The sequence below is a fragment of the Mobula birostris genome, chromosome 8 (assembly GCF_030028105.1).
Source record: "Mobula birostris isolate sMobBir1 chromosome 8, sMobBir1.hap1, whole genome shotgun sequence".
In the NCBI taxonomy this organism is placed as follows: domain Eukaryota; kingdom Metazoa; phylum Chordata; class Chondrichthyes; order Myliobatiformes; family Myliobatidae; genus Mobula; species Mobula birostris.
Window position 1 is genome coordinate 37,411,014 of NC_092377.1, and position 15,704 is coordinate 37,426,717.

Here is a 15,704-nt window from a genome sequence, read left to right on the forward strand (position 1 = left end):
CTGATGGTTGTTGGTTTAAAGTTAAAGAATGCAGAAACTGTGGCAAACAGGGCCACATTGGCAGAGTATGCAAAGCTAGTAAACCACAGAAAAAGGATAAAATGCAGAGGAACAAGAAACCTCAGAAAGGAAAATACAACAATGTGCACAAAATGAAAGAAAACAATGCTGATGAAAACTACTCAGTCAAAAGTGAATTATCTTGTCTGCAACTTCACAGCGTGAAAGAGACAGATGATCGAAGAGTAATATGGATCACTCCACAAGTGGCAGGCGTGAGACTGAAAATGGAGTTGGACACAGGCTCAGCTTTAACAGTAATCTCTGTATATGACTACAATCGACTGTTTTCTCACATACCTCTGAAATGAACTTAACTACTGCTAATGACTTACACAGAACAGAAAGTGCGTCCCAAAGGTAAAATTAATGTGACAGTGACCTATGGAGACAAAACACAGCAGCTGAACCTCTATGTACTGAAAAATGGAAGAACACCGTTGCTGGGACGTGAGTGGCTCAGGAAAATTCAGTTGAATTGGCACAACATCAAGGCACTAAATGTGTCAGCAAAGGTGGGCAGCAAGACTACATCTGAGAGACTGTCGCAAATACTTGCTCACTCTGAAGTGTTCATGAAAGGAGTAGGAACACTTCAGGACATGAAGGCAAAGATTGAGATTGAGGAAAATGTATGTCCAAAATTTTACAAAGTCTGGTCAGTGCCATATGCAATCCGTCCAACAGTAGAGGCAGAGTTGAAAAATCTGGAGCAGACTGGGGTCCTGTCAAAGGTGGATTGGAGTGAATGGGCCACGCCCATTGTTCCAGTGATGAAGACAACCTCCAGCACAAAACCAGGAAAACCAAGCAAGGTGCGCATATGTGGTGACTTTAAAGTGACTGTTAACCCAGTTCTCCACGCAGTACAGTATCCTCTACCTTGTATTGAGGACATTTTTGCTTCCCTGTCAGGAGGGGAACATTTCACAAAAATTGATTTGACCCAGGCTTACCTCCAAATGGAAATTGAGGAAGCATCCAAGAAATACCTGACAATAAATACACACAAAGGACTTTATCAGTACAACAGGTTGGTGTTTGGGATAGCATCAGCACCTGCAATCTGGCAAAGGGCAATGGACCAGGTTCTGCAGGGGATTCCAGAGACTCAGCGTTACCTGGATGACATCACTGTCACCAGCAAAGAGAACAACGAACATCTTTCTCACCTAAAACAAGTGCTCACCAGGTTACGAGAATATGGGCTCAGAGCTAATCGACAGAAATGTGAGCTTTTCAAAAAGGAATTTTCACACTCTGGGCACGTGATCAACAAGGATGGCTTACACATGTCTCAAGACAAGATAGAAGCGGTGCTTAAGGCACCACCACCTGAAAATATGTCTCAGCTGAGAGCATATCTTGGTCTAGTGAACTACTACCACAAGTTCTTGCCTAACCTATCCACAGTCCTACACCCACTAAATGCACTGTTACAGGCAGGGACACAATGGAAGTGGACTGAGAGCTGTGAGAGAGCGTTTCAAGAAACTAAAAGACCCATAACCTCAGATGGGGTGCTCGCGCACTTTGACCCTTCCTTACCTATCCGACTCGCTTGTGATGCCTCGTTCCTTGGGATAGGAGCTGTGTTATCGCACAAGTTTCCAGATGGCTCTGAAAGACCAATAGCTTTTGCCTCAAGAATGCTAACTTCAGCTGAATACAACTACGCACAGACTGACAGAGAGGCCCTAAGCCTCGTGTGGGGAGTCAAGAAATCTAGTTACTACCTGTATGGCCAAAAGTTTACTCTATTGACTGACCATCAGCCGCTCTTGTCAATCTTCAATCCAAGAAAAGGCGTTCCAGTGATGACAGCACAAGGCTACAGCGATGATCCCTTTTCTTAGGAGGTCACAGGTACAACATCAAACACAAGGGGACCAGGCAACATGGCAACGCAGATGGCTTGTCATGTTTACCACTGTCCACTTCCGAGGGATCTACCCAAATGGATTCAGCAGAGGTCTTTCACACAACAATAGTTGAACAATTACCAGTAACAAACAGCCTCATTGAAAGGGAAACAGGCAATGACCCTATGTTGTCAAAAGTGTATGACATCACGGTAAAGGGATGGCCAGCGCGGGGTAACACACAGTTTCCAGCCTTCTCAATGAGGAAGAAGCAGTCGTCAGTGTGTCGGGGAACACTGATGTGTGGCTCATGAGTTGTGATTCCTCCCAAGCTACGCATCAGAGTGCTGCAGGAACTGTGAGAGGGGCACCTGGGTACTGTGAAGATGAAAAGTCTTTCCTGTGCCTATGTGTGGTGGCCAGGAATCGATAAACAGATTGAGGACTTGACCAAGAACTGCTCTGGATGTCAAAAGATCCAGAACACACCACCTCATGCCCCCGTCCATCCATGGGAGTGGCCCTCATCACCATGGCAATGAGTGCACATCGACTTTGCTGGACCATTTATGGACTCTATTTTTTTAATTGCCATCGATGCACATTCCAAATGGCCAGCGGTCATCAAAATGAAGTTAACCACATCAGAAAAGACCATTACAGTTCTGAGGACCATGTTTGCCAGGAATGGCACACCAGAACAAATCTGCACAGACAACTGATAACAATTTGTGTCTGAAGAATTCCAAAATTTTGTGAAGAACAATGGAATCAAGCACTTTACATCTGCCCCTTATCATCCATCCACAAATGGCTTGGCAGAAAGATTCGTACAGACATTCAAGAAAGCCATCAAGGCAATGGACAGTGAAAATGGACCACTGCAGCACAAGATAGACAACTTCCTCCTTACCTATCGTAATGAGTACATGCAACCACTAATCAGACTCCAGCAATGCTGTTTCTGAACAGGAACCTGAGGTCCCACATAGATCTCCTCAAACCAGACATATGATGTGATATGGAGAACAGACAGTTCAAACACTTGAATGCCAAGTCAACACGGAGCTTCAGTGTGGGACAGTCAGTTCTTGCACGTGATTACCGGACTGAAAAGTGGCAGCCGGGCACAATTTCTGCCATAGACGAGCCACTGACGTATAGAGTACAGGTGGGAGAGAACGTATGGAGACGTCATGTGGACCAAACCCTGGATGCTCAGGTGAAAAACTCAACAACACCTTGCCCAGTCTCCCCTGACATAGAAGCAAACACTCCTGATGTGATCACATCAGCCTCATCTACAGATAAGGCTGTCATCAGTGCTGAGGACCCACCTGATGTACCTGCGGAGACTCATTCCCCAAAGCAAACGTTTCAGGGCAGACGTTACCTGGAGAGGCAGAGAAGAACCCCCCCCCCCCCGAGACTTGAGTTATAATTATTATAATAATTATTATTACATTACTTTATTATAATAAGATATTATTAAGTTACTAAGTAAACAATTGGTAAGCGTTGTATGTTAAGGGTACACATATTTGCTTAGTGTAGTGCCCCCATTAAAAAAAACAAATGAAAGGGAGGAGTGTGCCATACTGTATAATATAGGATTACTTTATGTTGTACTAATACATCATATTGAGCATGTGCTATTAGGCACGTATGGATCTGTATATATGTGTGTTCAGTTTGGTTTTAGTTAGTAAAGAACCCCGTTGACTTAGCTCCCGTCTCCAGCATTTTTATTAATGATGTTGTTGTGTAAACTGGCCACATACACAACAGTCACGAAAATAACTTAACAACATCTACATTCAAATTCTTCCATTCGTTTCCTATTCACGAGAAGATTGTTTTACCTTGGAACGATGTCTATCAATCATAGCAATGCTGAGAATGGAAACCAATAAGGAAAAGTAAAAACCAATAGAGAAGTAAAGGAAAGTGAATTCTGTCCCATCCCCTGCTGCCATTCCTTGGAATTCCAGAATTCAGGACAATTTACTTTGACTCAGAGATGCATGAAAGGGGACCAAGTGGTATTGAGAGTTTGATACTGGGTTGTTAATGTATCTACTTCAGCTATTTCCTTTAGAAGCTCATTCCATATATGAACCACCCTCTGCATGAAAAGACTGCCCCTCAGTACCCTGTTAAATCTCTCCCCTCTCACCTTAAACCAATGCCCTCTTGTTCTTGATTCCCCAACCCTGGGAAAAGAAAGAATATGTGCATTCACCTTATCTATGCCCCCCATGATTTTATACACCCCTATAAGATCACCCCCTTAATCTCTTTCATTCAAATGGATAAAGTAATAATCTGCTCAGTCTCTCTCTATAGCTCAGTCCCTAAGTCCTAATAACATCCTTATACTTCTTTTTCTACACTCTTTCCAATTTAATAGCATCTTTTATATCATAAGGTGGCCAACACAGAACCTTCCATTCCGAATGGAGCCAAACAAACATCTTGTACAACTGCAACATGACAGCCTAATTTCTATACTCATTTCCCTAACTGATCAAGGTCAGCCTGCCAAAAGCCCTCTACTCTACCCTATCTACACATAGCATCACTTTCAGGAAACTATGTACTTGGAATCCTCAGTTCATCTATTCTAAGGCGTACGCCAGGGCCCTGCCAAATGCTGTGAATGTCTTACTCTGATTTGCCTTCCTAAAATGTACTTGCATCTTAATCTGAATTAAACTCCTTTGTGATTTCTTGGCCTATTTACTTAGCTGATCAAGATCTTGCTGTGATTCTTGGTAACTTCATTCATTGTCTATGACACCTCCTATTTTAGTATCATCTACTATGTTTTCATCCAAATTACTGACTTAGATGACAAATAACAATCTTAAATTGGTGTTAAGTTCCTCGAGTATGGTAACTGGGACTGACAAGTATTTTATGAAGCCTGACAGTAAATTCAGTGTCCACAGGATGAATCACTGGTTCCACACAACCTTAAGGTACAAACGTTTGTAAGAAAACTAGAAAACCTTAGATCACAGGTGGAAATGACCAACCGAAGGTCATTCAATTTCTCTCAAGTTAAAGTGAAGTCACAATGAGAACGAGTGACATAGCCTGGCAGTCAGCGCAACGTTATTACAGCTTGAGGCACCGGAATTTGGAGTTCAGTCTCTCCATTCTCCGTAAGGGTTCTCTGTCCATCCTCCCTGTTGAATACCTGGATCTTCTCTGGGTCCTTTGGCTTGCTCCCACAGTCCAAAGATGTACCAGTTAGGTTAATTAGTCACTGTAAATTGTCCTGTGATTCGGTTAGGGTTAAATTTGGGTCATTGGAGGCTGCTGGGTGGTGGGGCTTGGACTGGGTTGCCAACCTTCTCATTCTCAAGTAAGGAACAAAAGTAGCAGTCAAATACGGGAATCAGCTCTCTATCACATCCGGCCAGCTTTGCCAAGGAATCACAGGTGAGCTGAGCTGTGATGAGGCACTCATGTGGTAGCCTCACAGTTTAATGTGGTTAGGACTTGAGGTCATAGCTGGAATGAATCCTGGTCAGATGAGTTCATGTTCCAACTGTTCCACCCTTTTGCGGATAATCAGTATAATCAGTGTAAAAATAACTGCTTATTCATGAGTTCAAACTAACATCTATGAAGCAACTGTATTAGTGTCCTGCGCCACATGGTATTTGCTCTTTAAAGAAAATGCAAACATAGGAAAAAGAAAGAAAAACCTTGCCTCTCTGGCTTCTTTCATCATTCAATGAAATCATGGGAAATCCATAACTAACCATATATATTTGCTATTTCTCCTATTTCTTAATGCTTCTGGTTATTAAAAATATCTATCAAGCTCAGACTTAAGATTAACAATTGAAACAAAGCTATTCAAAGTTTCTACCACCTTCTAAATATGAATGTGCTTTTGAACTTTACTCCTGAAATGGTTTCAGTAAAGAAGCTCCAGTGGATATGGCCTTATTTACAGACCATTCTCCTGCTGCTAGATTTCCTAGTTGGAGGCAATAGTTTCCTTACATCCATCTTGTTTTTTTCTCTTATTCTCTTAAATACTTCAATCGTATCACCCATTAAATTTCTAAATTACAGAGAATATAATCTTAGTATCAATACTTGCTTCTAATTTAACCCTGTGGACCCAGATATCATTCTGGTATACCTATGTTGTGCTCTTTCCTTCCTAAGATGTAGTAACCAGAATGCTCATGGCTTCACATGTGATCCATTGGTATTAGCAGTCTTATGCTAAATTCATCTCCCTGCTGAACTGAAAGAGTAAGTATAACATGTTCAAACAGAGTTCAAGTGCAGAAGCTGCAGAGGAAATTGTTTCTGCTCTCTAGTGGCTGCTCTGTAACCTTGCTCCCTCTGAGGAAAACCACAGAGAAACAGAATAATGTGGATACTGGATACTGTCCTTTATTTACAGGCATTGGCATGTGTAGGAAGGAATGCATGATAAATAATAAGAGCAGGGAAAGAGTTAATTTAAGCAATAATAGCTTGTATTTATATATTTATGTTGTTAAACAACTTTGATACAGTAAAACAGACCAAACTAAAATAAAAAATAAGACATTTTGGAAACACTTAGCTGATGAAGCAGCATCTGCGAAAAGAGAAATAGTTAATATTCAGAATTCACTCATCCACCCCCCCACCCCCCCGTTCACTCAGTGTTTCCAGCATTTTCTGTTTTAATTTCAGTTTTCCAGCATTTACAATGTCCCAAGATATTAATACTGAATATCCCAAGATGCTTCATTGGACTTATCGAGCCCCTTCTGATATTAGAAGTGACCACAATTTTGACCAAAAGATTTTAAGCAGTGAATTGGGTCGTGGAACGACCTGAGGTTTGGATGATTTAAGTGCTGGGCCAGATTGAAAAGGTCAGGGTGTCGGCAAGTAACGTACTGTTTCAGCTCACTACGTCGTGAGATTTACTTGCTGTTGTGCTGAACTGAGGCACAAACAGGGTCATACAACTAATGGGCTACTGAATCGGCTGCAGTGATGACTGGCTTCATGACTGTGGACTCACATTCATGAATTTCAAATCTGAATGTTATTTGCTTACTTTTATTGTTCGCAAGATTTGTTTTTTTTCTGCACGTTGGGTATATTGTGGTCTTTTTTTAATGGGTTCTATTGGGCTTCTTTTTTGTCTGCCTGTAAGGAGAAGGATCTCAAGGTTGTATATAGTATACATTGATAATAAATGTACTTTGAACTTTGAACTTTTTGAAAGAGAAGGTTAATAGGGTAAATGTATGTGTATGGTGGGGTGGGGGGTGGAATTCCAGGGATTACATCTTGACAGCAGAAGACCATCATTGGTAAAATGAAAAAAAATGGGGTGGGCTTTATGGTCAGAATTGGAGATATTCTGGGCATAGTGATAGATAGGGAATTGCAGAGCGAATGGTGCTCTGGAAGGAAAGAAATGTCAGTGAAAAGAGATCATTTGAAATAATATTTCCTTGTTCCTCCTGTTTTTGGTATTGGCCAAAATTCATCTCTAACATCAGTAAGGAAAATACCTTCTCACTCAATAAAGCCACTCCAAGAGCAGAAACATTTCCCGTAGTGGGAATAAACGGGACCTTTTCAGAATGGCAGGCGGTGACTAGTGGGGTACCGCAAGGCTCAGTGCTGGGACCCCAGTTGTTTACAATATATATTAATGACTTGGATGAGGGAATTAAATGCAGCATCTCCAAGTTTGCGGATGACACGAAGCTGAGTGGCAGTATTAGCTGTGAGGAGGATGCTAAGAGGATGCAGGGTGACTTGGATAGGTTGGGTGAGTGGGCAAATTCATGGCAGATGCAATTTAATGTGGATAAATGTGAAGTTATCCACTTTGGTGGCAAAAATAGGAAAACAGATTATTATCTGAATGGTGGCCGATTAGGAAAAGGGGAGGTGCAACGAGACCTGGGTGTCATTATACACCAGTCATTGAAAGTGGGCATGCAGGTGCAGCAGGCGGTGAAAAAGGCGAATGGTATGCTGGCATTTATAGCGAGAGGATTTGAGTACAGGAGCAGGGAGGTACTACTGCAGTTGCACAAGGCCTTGGTGAGACCGCACCTGGAGTATTGTGTGCAGTTTTGGTCCCCTAATCTGAGGAAAGACATCCTTGCCATAGAGGGAGTACAGAGAAGGTTCACCAGATTGATTCCTGGGATGGCAGGATTTTCATATGAAGAAAGACTGGATGAACTGGGCTTGTACTCGTTGGAATTTAGAAGATTGAGGGGGGATCTGATTGAAACGTATAAGATCCTAAAGGGATTGGACAGGCTAGATGCAGGAAGATTGTTCCCGATGTTGGGGAAGTCCAGAACGAGGGGTCACAGTTTGAGGATAGAGGGGAAGCCTTTTAGGACTGAGATTAGGAAAAACTTCTTCACACAGAGAGTGGTGAATCTGTGGAATTCTCTGCCACAGGAAACAGTTGAGGCCAGTTCATTGGCTATATTTAAGAGGGAGTTAGATATGGCCCTTGTGGCTACGGGGGTCAGGGGGTATGGAGGGAAGGCTGGGGCGGTGTTCTGAGTTGGATGATCAGCCATGATCATAATAAATGGCGGTGCAGGCTCGAAGGGCCGAATGGCCTACTCCTGCACCTATTTTCTATGTTTCTATGTAAGGAGTCTCCTCCTCATTATTTGTGATATATATTAATAACTTTTATCAGAATGTAGGATATATGATTAGCAAGTGTGCAGGTAATATGAAAGTTGTGGTGTTGTGGGTAATGAGGAAGGTTGTCTAAGGCTAAAACGGGTATCGATCAGATGGAAAGTTGAGCAGAAATAGAATTTATTCCCATCTAGTGTGAGGTAATGCAATTTGGGAAGTCAAATTGTGGTAGGACATATATGGTGGTATATGGCAGGGCGCTAAGGGATGTTGATGCATAGGGGGACCTTAGAATTCAAGTTTATAGTTCCCAGAAAGTGGCAACACAGTTAAATAGGGTGCTGAAGAAGGTCAGAGCATAGGTGGGATGTATTGTTGTAACTTTACAAAACACTGGTTTGATGCACAAGGAGTATTCTTTGTGGTTCTGCATAATAAGAAGGATGTCGTTGTGCTGGAGGGAGTGCAGAGAGGAGATTTGCAAGGATGTTACTTCCACTGGAGCCCCTTAGTTTGAGGAGAGATTGGATAGGCCAGACTATTAGTCCCTAGATCATAGGATGCTGACTGGTGGCCTGACAGAGGTGTACAAAATTATAGGAAGCATAGACAGGGTTGATAATCATAATCTCTTTTGCATAGTAGGGGTACGAAAGGCACTTGAGACATAGAATAAAATGCAACCAATGCAGACAATTCAGATTAATGAAAATGACCAAAAAAGTTTGGTGTGGAAACGATGGGCAAAAGGACCTGTTGACAAATCAGAGGTAGTCCTTCATATTTCCACTGTGATCTGTTGTGCTATTTATTGTGCTGGAATTGCACAGGGTGTTAGAATGGCTTATGCCATACTTAGATATCTGATGCATTTGCCTGAATTACTTCCTAGTCTACTGAAGTATGAGGCAAAATTGTTAGCTAATTCGAGGAGTCAGGGAATACAAAGATGGAGTTGTGGTAGCGTATTGCATCAAGGTTTAAGTGAGTTTAAAAATAATTTCATCTTTCATATCATGGAAGTGCTCTCTCCATATCCTTCAAGAAAATCTACAGTTCACTACTGGAGTTTTGGAATCCTTCCTTAAAATCTATCCCACGATTGATCCTGATCCATTAGGTGGTTGGGTTTGGTAGCTGGCTTTCAGAATTTCAGTGAGCTGCAATTGGATCTACTAAGTGTGGAGTTTACCGGCTACACTTGGGTGAGGCCTGGCAGTTTCATATCTCTTATTCCCACATTTTGCAGCTCCTATTTTACATGTGGCTTTCATTTTAGATGCTGGTTTTGGCCTGTAGATAGGTTATTTTCCACATCCTGGAAAAGAAATGATATCCACACTGGAGAATTAACAACACGGATGAATTTACTGCAGGACTATTGACTAAGTGTCTGCAGTTGATTAGTCGGATTTTCTGAGTGCAGTAAACATTGCAACATTTGTACTTACTTTCATTTCGATTCGTGGTTCATGAGGAGGTAATTTAGATAAAAGATATCAATCTATTCTCTCCTTTAATGTTTCAAAGGACGGTAATGTGGTCTCACAAAGTTATACTACTTTACTTGAGGTTGCTGGTTTATGCTGAAGCCTGTGTCCTTGTGTGCTGGTACCCTCCAAAGCTGAACCCCCAAAATATCTTTCTTAGACTTCTTTTGTGAATAAGACATCACTCAATGATGTTTACCTTTTACAGGTCTGCGCAATATTACCTTTCCATCACTGAGGTTCACCAAGACTCAACAAGCTAGTGATAGAGTCCTTGGCCTGCAGTCATTGGATTGACTGAGCTATAATGAAACTTCTTTATTTCTGTGAGAGGCAGGGAAGTGGTGGGATGGTGGAAAGTGATAGCTGTGCTTTCTTCCAAAACTCATCCCTAACATCAGTAAGGAAAATACCTTCTCACTCAATAAAGCCACTCCAAGAGCAGAAACATTTCCCGTAAGGAGTCTTCTCCTCATATTAAATTAATTGCTTCAAAAAAGACAAGCTGATTACCTAGAGTAACCTGCACAGCCCAAAATGTATTCTGCACATCATACTCTAGACTTAAATGCTTATAAGGCAAGGCAAGCAGAAAAAAAATATAGAACTGTTTTGAAAAAAAATAGACCCAGGAAGGTTATTGCTTTCTAAAAAAAATACAGATCTGCTTTCTGCTGTGAAAAAATAGACACAGGAAGGCAATTGTTTTTTGAAGAAAGAACTGCTTTGAAAAACAGACTTGGGAAGGCAGCTACTTCTAAAAATGCTATACAGAAGATAGTCAAAGGCGGTGTAAAACTAAGAGATTGCAGAGATGAAGTATCTTTCAGAGTGAGATTTTTGGGCTGGAACTGAAGAAAGGTATTGTTTCAACTTCTGCAATAATTTGCAGTAGAACTAGACTATTCAGAAATCTGTAGTCCACTCAAAGACCCCAAACACAACTTTCTGATAGGCCATTAAAGTTTGACAATATTGGCCATCCCTGGGTTATGTTTTGATAGTTGTCCATAAGCCAGAAGATACACAAAATCACTCAATGCGTTAAACATAGCTCTACTGTATTGTCATGAATGGCGTCGAAAGCGCATAAGGCTGATAAGAAAGAGGAAACTAGTTCTGCCATTTGAAGGAACAAGCCTATGCATGTCAGAGCTTTGAATTCAATGTTGTTATGAGAGCTTGTTTGCATGTATGGGTAGTTCATTAATAAAGTGATTGTAACTTGGGGGTGTAAGGTCTGATGGTCTATTCCTATTTCTTTTATTTTGTGTTCTTGTGTTGTTGTGGCTCAGTAATAGTAATGGCCTCCGCCGTTCTATTTGCAAGACTCTACAAAAGGACTGAAATTTTATTAATAAAATTTAGTGCTGAAAATTCAGTAACAGTATTAAAAGCCTGACATTCAAAATCTTGTATGTATGACCTAATTCCAGTGCAGCACTGAGGGAAGGTTGCATACTTAGTGATGCTATTATTTCACGTTTGATAGTTATCCAAGATATTGTCAATCCACTGAAGTAGGCACAATTGGTGTGGAGAATTCTCGATAGTTAGCTTGACGAAAAATCAATGTCTTTATAAGAAGAAGGGAAATCGATAAAGAAAAATTATTAATGTATTGCATTTTTCAAACTATTAACTGTTTCTTCTGGCTGACATCTTTTGTTCTCAATAAACCTGAGATTATCAGAACCTACTTCTGATGCAGCTTTGTGTTAGAGAGTTATTGAGTAATGGAGTTATTGTTAGAAGTTCGTGGCTGTGGGACGAACCCAAGTGCTGAACACGGGCGCGGAGACCGAGTTGGGAGGCGTTACGGTCATAGCGAGTGTGGAATTAGTGTCCAAGAGAGTCTTTACCAGCAGTGTTGGTTTTAGTAGCAAATTCAGGAATGATGTTAGACTTAGAACTGATAGTCCTAAGAAACATGGAATAAGGTTACTCATAAACGAGTCGACCAATAAACTGGCAGCTCCTTGTTGCGATCACAGGGTCCTGCAGTTTCTGATGGGAAGCAGGTGTGTGTAGTTAGTGGAATCTGGGAATGATTGGAAATTAAATGAGGTGATTGAGGCCCGATTGCTGAGGTAAATAGCAAGGTGGGGGATTGCCAGAAGGGACCATGACAGTTCTACAGTACGGAAGAAACATCCTTTGGCCCATCTCATCTATGTCAACCTAAGCCAGTCGCCATTTGCCTGCATTTGGTCCATATCCCTCTAAACCTTTCCTATACTGTTCAGATGTCTTTTTAAATGCTGTAATTGTTCCTGCCTTTACCAATTGTTCTGGCAGCTCATTCCATATACTCACCCCTGTGTGAAAAACCTGCCCCTCAGGTTTCCTTGGAAGAGAGTCCTACCTAGGGATCTTGGCCTGAAATGTCGACTGTATTCTTTTCCATAGATGCTACCTGGCCTGCAGAGTTTCTCCAGCATTTTGTGTGTGTTCCTCAGGTTTCCTTAAAATCTTTCTTTTCTCACTTTAAGCTTATTCTCTCTTTATTTTAGACTCTCTTATCTGGGGAAAATACTGTGGCCATTCATCTTATCTATGCCCCTCATAATTTTATATACCTCAGTCTCCAACGCTCCAAGGAGAAAAGGCTGAATCTATCCAGTCACTCTTTATAAAACAAGCTCTCCAGCCCAGATGGCTTGGGCTTTGGGTTTACCTCACATAATTTGACACATTGTTTAAAATGTGATTGGTGGCCTTGCCTTACACTTCTACCAATCTTCGCTAACTCCTTAATCCTTTGGAATGTTTGTTTCCTTTGTTTCTCGAAATTTAAGCATCAGCACATTTCATAATTCCCACCTTTAACCAGAGTCATAGAGCACAGAAACAAGCCCTTCAGCTCACCAATTTCATGCTAACCGCCAAGCATCCATCCTACTCATCCAACTTTATTCCCAACATCTTCCCATCAGGTGCATCTCCTCCACTAAGAATCTACTTCTCAATTACACACTCGGGCTAAGTTACATAGGCCAAACAACATTACAACTCACATGACTCTGTAATGTGGGAGGAAACAAGAACAGCCAAAGGAAACCATGTGGTGGCAGAGAAGACAATGCAAGCTCCGCCCAGATAGCACCAGAAGTCGGGATAGAACCTAGGTTACTGAAACTTTGAGGTAGCAGCTCTACCAGATGGACCACTGTGCCAACCAACTCTGTCCCTCTACCTCTTCTAAACAAAAATCCTTCTTAACATGTATCTGTTTAATCAAGCTTTTGATTATCAGCCTCAGTATCTCCTTAAGAGGCTTAGTGTCAAACATAGCTAATGCTCCTGCTTTGGGATGTCTAGCTACATTAAATACCCTGTGTAAACACAAAAACTGCTGTTGTTTTCCTTGAATTGTGAGCAGTAGCTGTCTTTTAACCCACATACAATAATAATTATGCAAAAAAACAGGGATTAGTTACTGAAGATTTGGGCAGGATGTGTTGAGGCCATAAATTGATGGCTAATAATCAAACAGAAAAATAAGTCTTTGAAATGCTGAAAGCAATCCTGTTAATTGAAGAATAGGTGATGTGTTTTCTTCAATTAACAATACCATCTTTAGTATTTCAGCACATTAGATTATTACCATATTGTCATCACTTCATTCCACTGTTATCTGACAATGACAGACAGATTTATGCATTTCTTCAACCGCATGATGAAATCTGTGCGGGAGAGTTTTTAAAAGTTGCAAACCTGCCGCACTAGGACAGTTCTACTCTCTCGGCCTCAGATGTCCAGGTCCAGGGGTACATTCATCAGAGATGGGGTCTTCCTTGGCTGCAGTGAATGACTAGAACTTCTTCTGTGCCTTGTTGTGCCCTTGGCTCTTCACAAGACATTGCAGAACTGTGTTTATGGCCATTGGATCACTGCCCAGTCCACTGGAACTGACTTCACGTGCTAGGACAGGCCTGTAACCATCTCACCAGGTGATGAGGCTGTACAGCCACCGTCACCTGGTTTAAGTCACCTGACACAGCGGTGTACGGTGGTCTAGTCACTGTTGCATGCAAATAGCTACCTGCAACCATAGGTGAGAGCCGAATGTCCTGTGGGGACCAAGGGTGGCTGAGTTTCCCCTGGAGGGACACATCAAGCTCCTTCAGCAGAGGTGTTACCCCTCCCTGGATACTCCACACAATCCTGTGGAAAAGGAGTATAGGTGTATAGGTATAAAATTATTGGCAGAGTGCAATGTACTAACACTAAAAGATAGTAAGTTTTGTTCTATTGACCAGTGTTGAATTACTTCATGGCACTAACTAAGCAATGTGGCCACAGTGATCAGATTTGATGTGTGCATGCAACTATAATCAAACTGAATAACAGACAAGAGAGCCATGCAGCTCCCATTCCTGAAGACAAGGCGAAGTGCAAATGGTGTAATCTGAAACAAAAACTAGAATACTGGAAGAATGTGGGGGTGGGGAGGGGTTGGTGTTTATTTTTGAATCTTTGAATTCAATGGGTTGAATCGTATCTGTGGCAGAAGGTGTAATTGAACATCTCCCTGGATCAGACTGAGAGGGAAGAGGAAAGATTGTCAGTAATTAGCAGTACAGAGCATGGAGGGAGGCAGGTAGGTGATGTGGAACTAGATGAAGGGGTAGGAGGTTGGTGGTGACTGGAGTTTTGGTGATGGACAGATGGAAACAAATGAGGGAAAGGGAGGGAAGGCCTAAGAAAGGTAAACCAAAGTGAGAAGAAATCAGGGTGGATAGATATTGTGAGGATGTCTGTTACCTGAAAATGGAAAGTTCAATGTTTATACCCCTGAACTGCATGATAGCCTAGTGAAATACAAGGTGTAGTTCTTGCATTCTGTGTTTGGCATGCCTTTTACAATGGAGAAGGCTAAGGGCTAACAAGTCAGTGTAGGGATGGGAAGTATTAAAATGAGTATCTAGAATGGAGTTAAAATAAAATTAAAAAATTAACTTCTCTTCACCTTGCTTTTGACCTAAAATCCCTGTTCAATTAATGGGATCTCAAAAGCTGGCTGTGGGTTTGATCTGCCGCAAGATCCTTTTCAAAAGGTTCAAAGATTCAAAGTATATTATCAAAGAATGTACACAGTATACAACCCTGAGATTCATCTCCCCCACAGTCAAGAAACAAAGAAAACATGGAACCAAGCATTCAAAGAAAAATATCAAACATCAAACCCCTCCCACCCCCCAAGTGCAAAAAAAATTTGCACAGATGGCAACCCAAAAAAAAAATTGAAAACACAGACTATAAAACATAAAAACAAAAGGCATATTTCAGTTCAGTTTGGCTCAGTGTTCACTATCTGCAGGCCACCCCAATACAAAATTTGGCAAAAGAGTGACCATTCATTAAAGCAACACACTCAAAAGCTGGAGGGACTCAGCAGTAACTATTAATTAACCTGAATTGGAGTCAAAATCTACAATCCTTGTCAAATAAACCTTGCTCTGGCACAATCTACTGACAGTATCGAGGGAGAAGGAGATAGGTCAAATGAAAGGAACTTCCTTCGGGAGCAGTAAGTGAGAAAAACTATCACATACACAGACAACTTTTCCAGCAGCAATGAGCAAGTGGCTGGGAGACACCACTCAATTGCCCTCCACACCTATCTCAATGATTT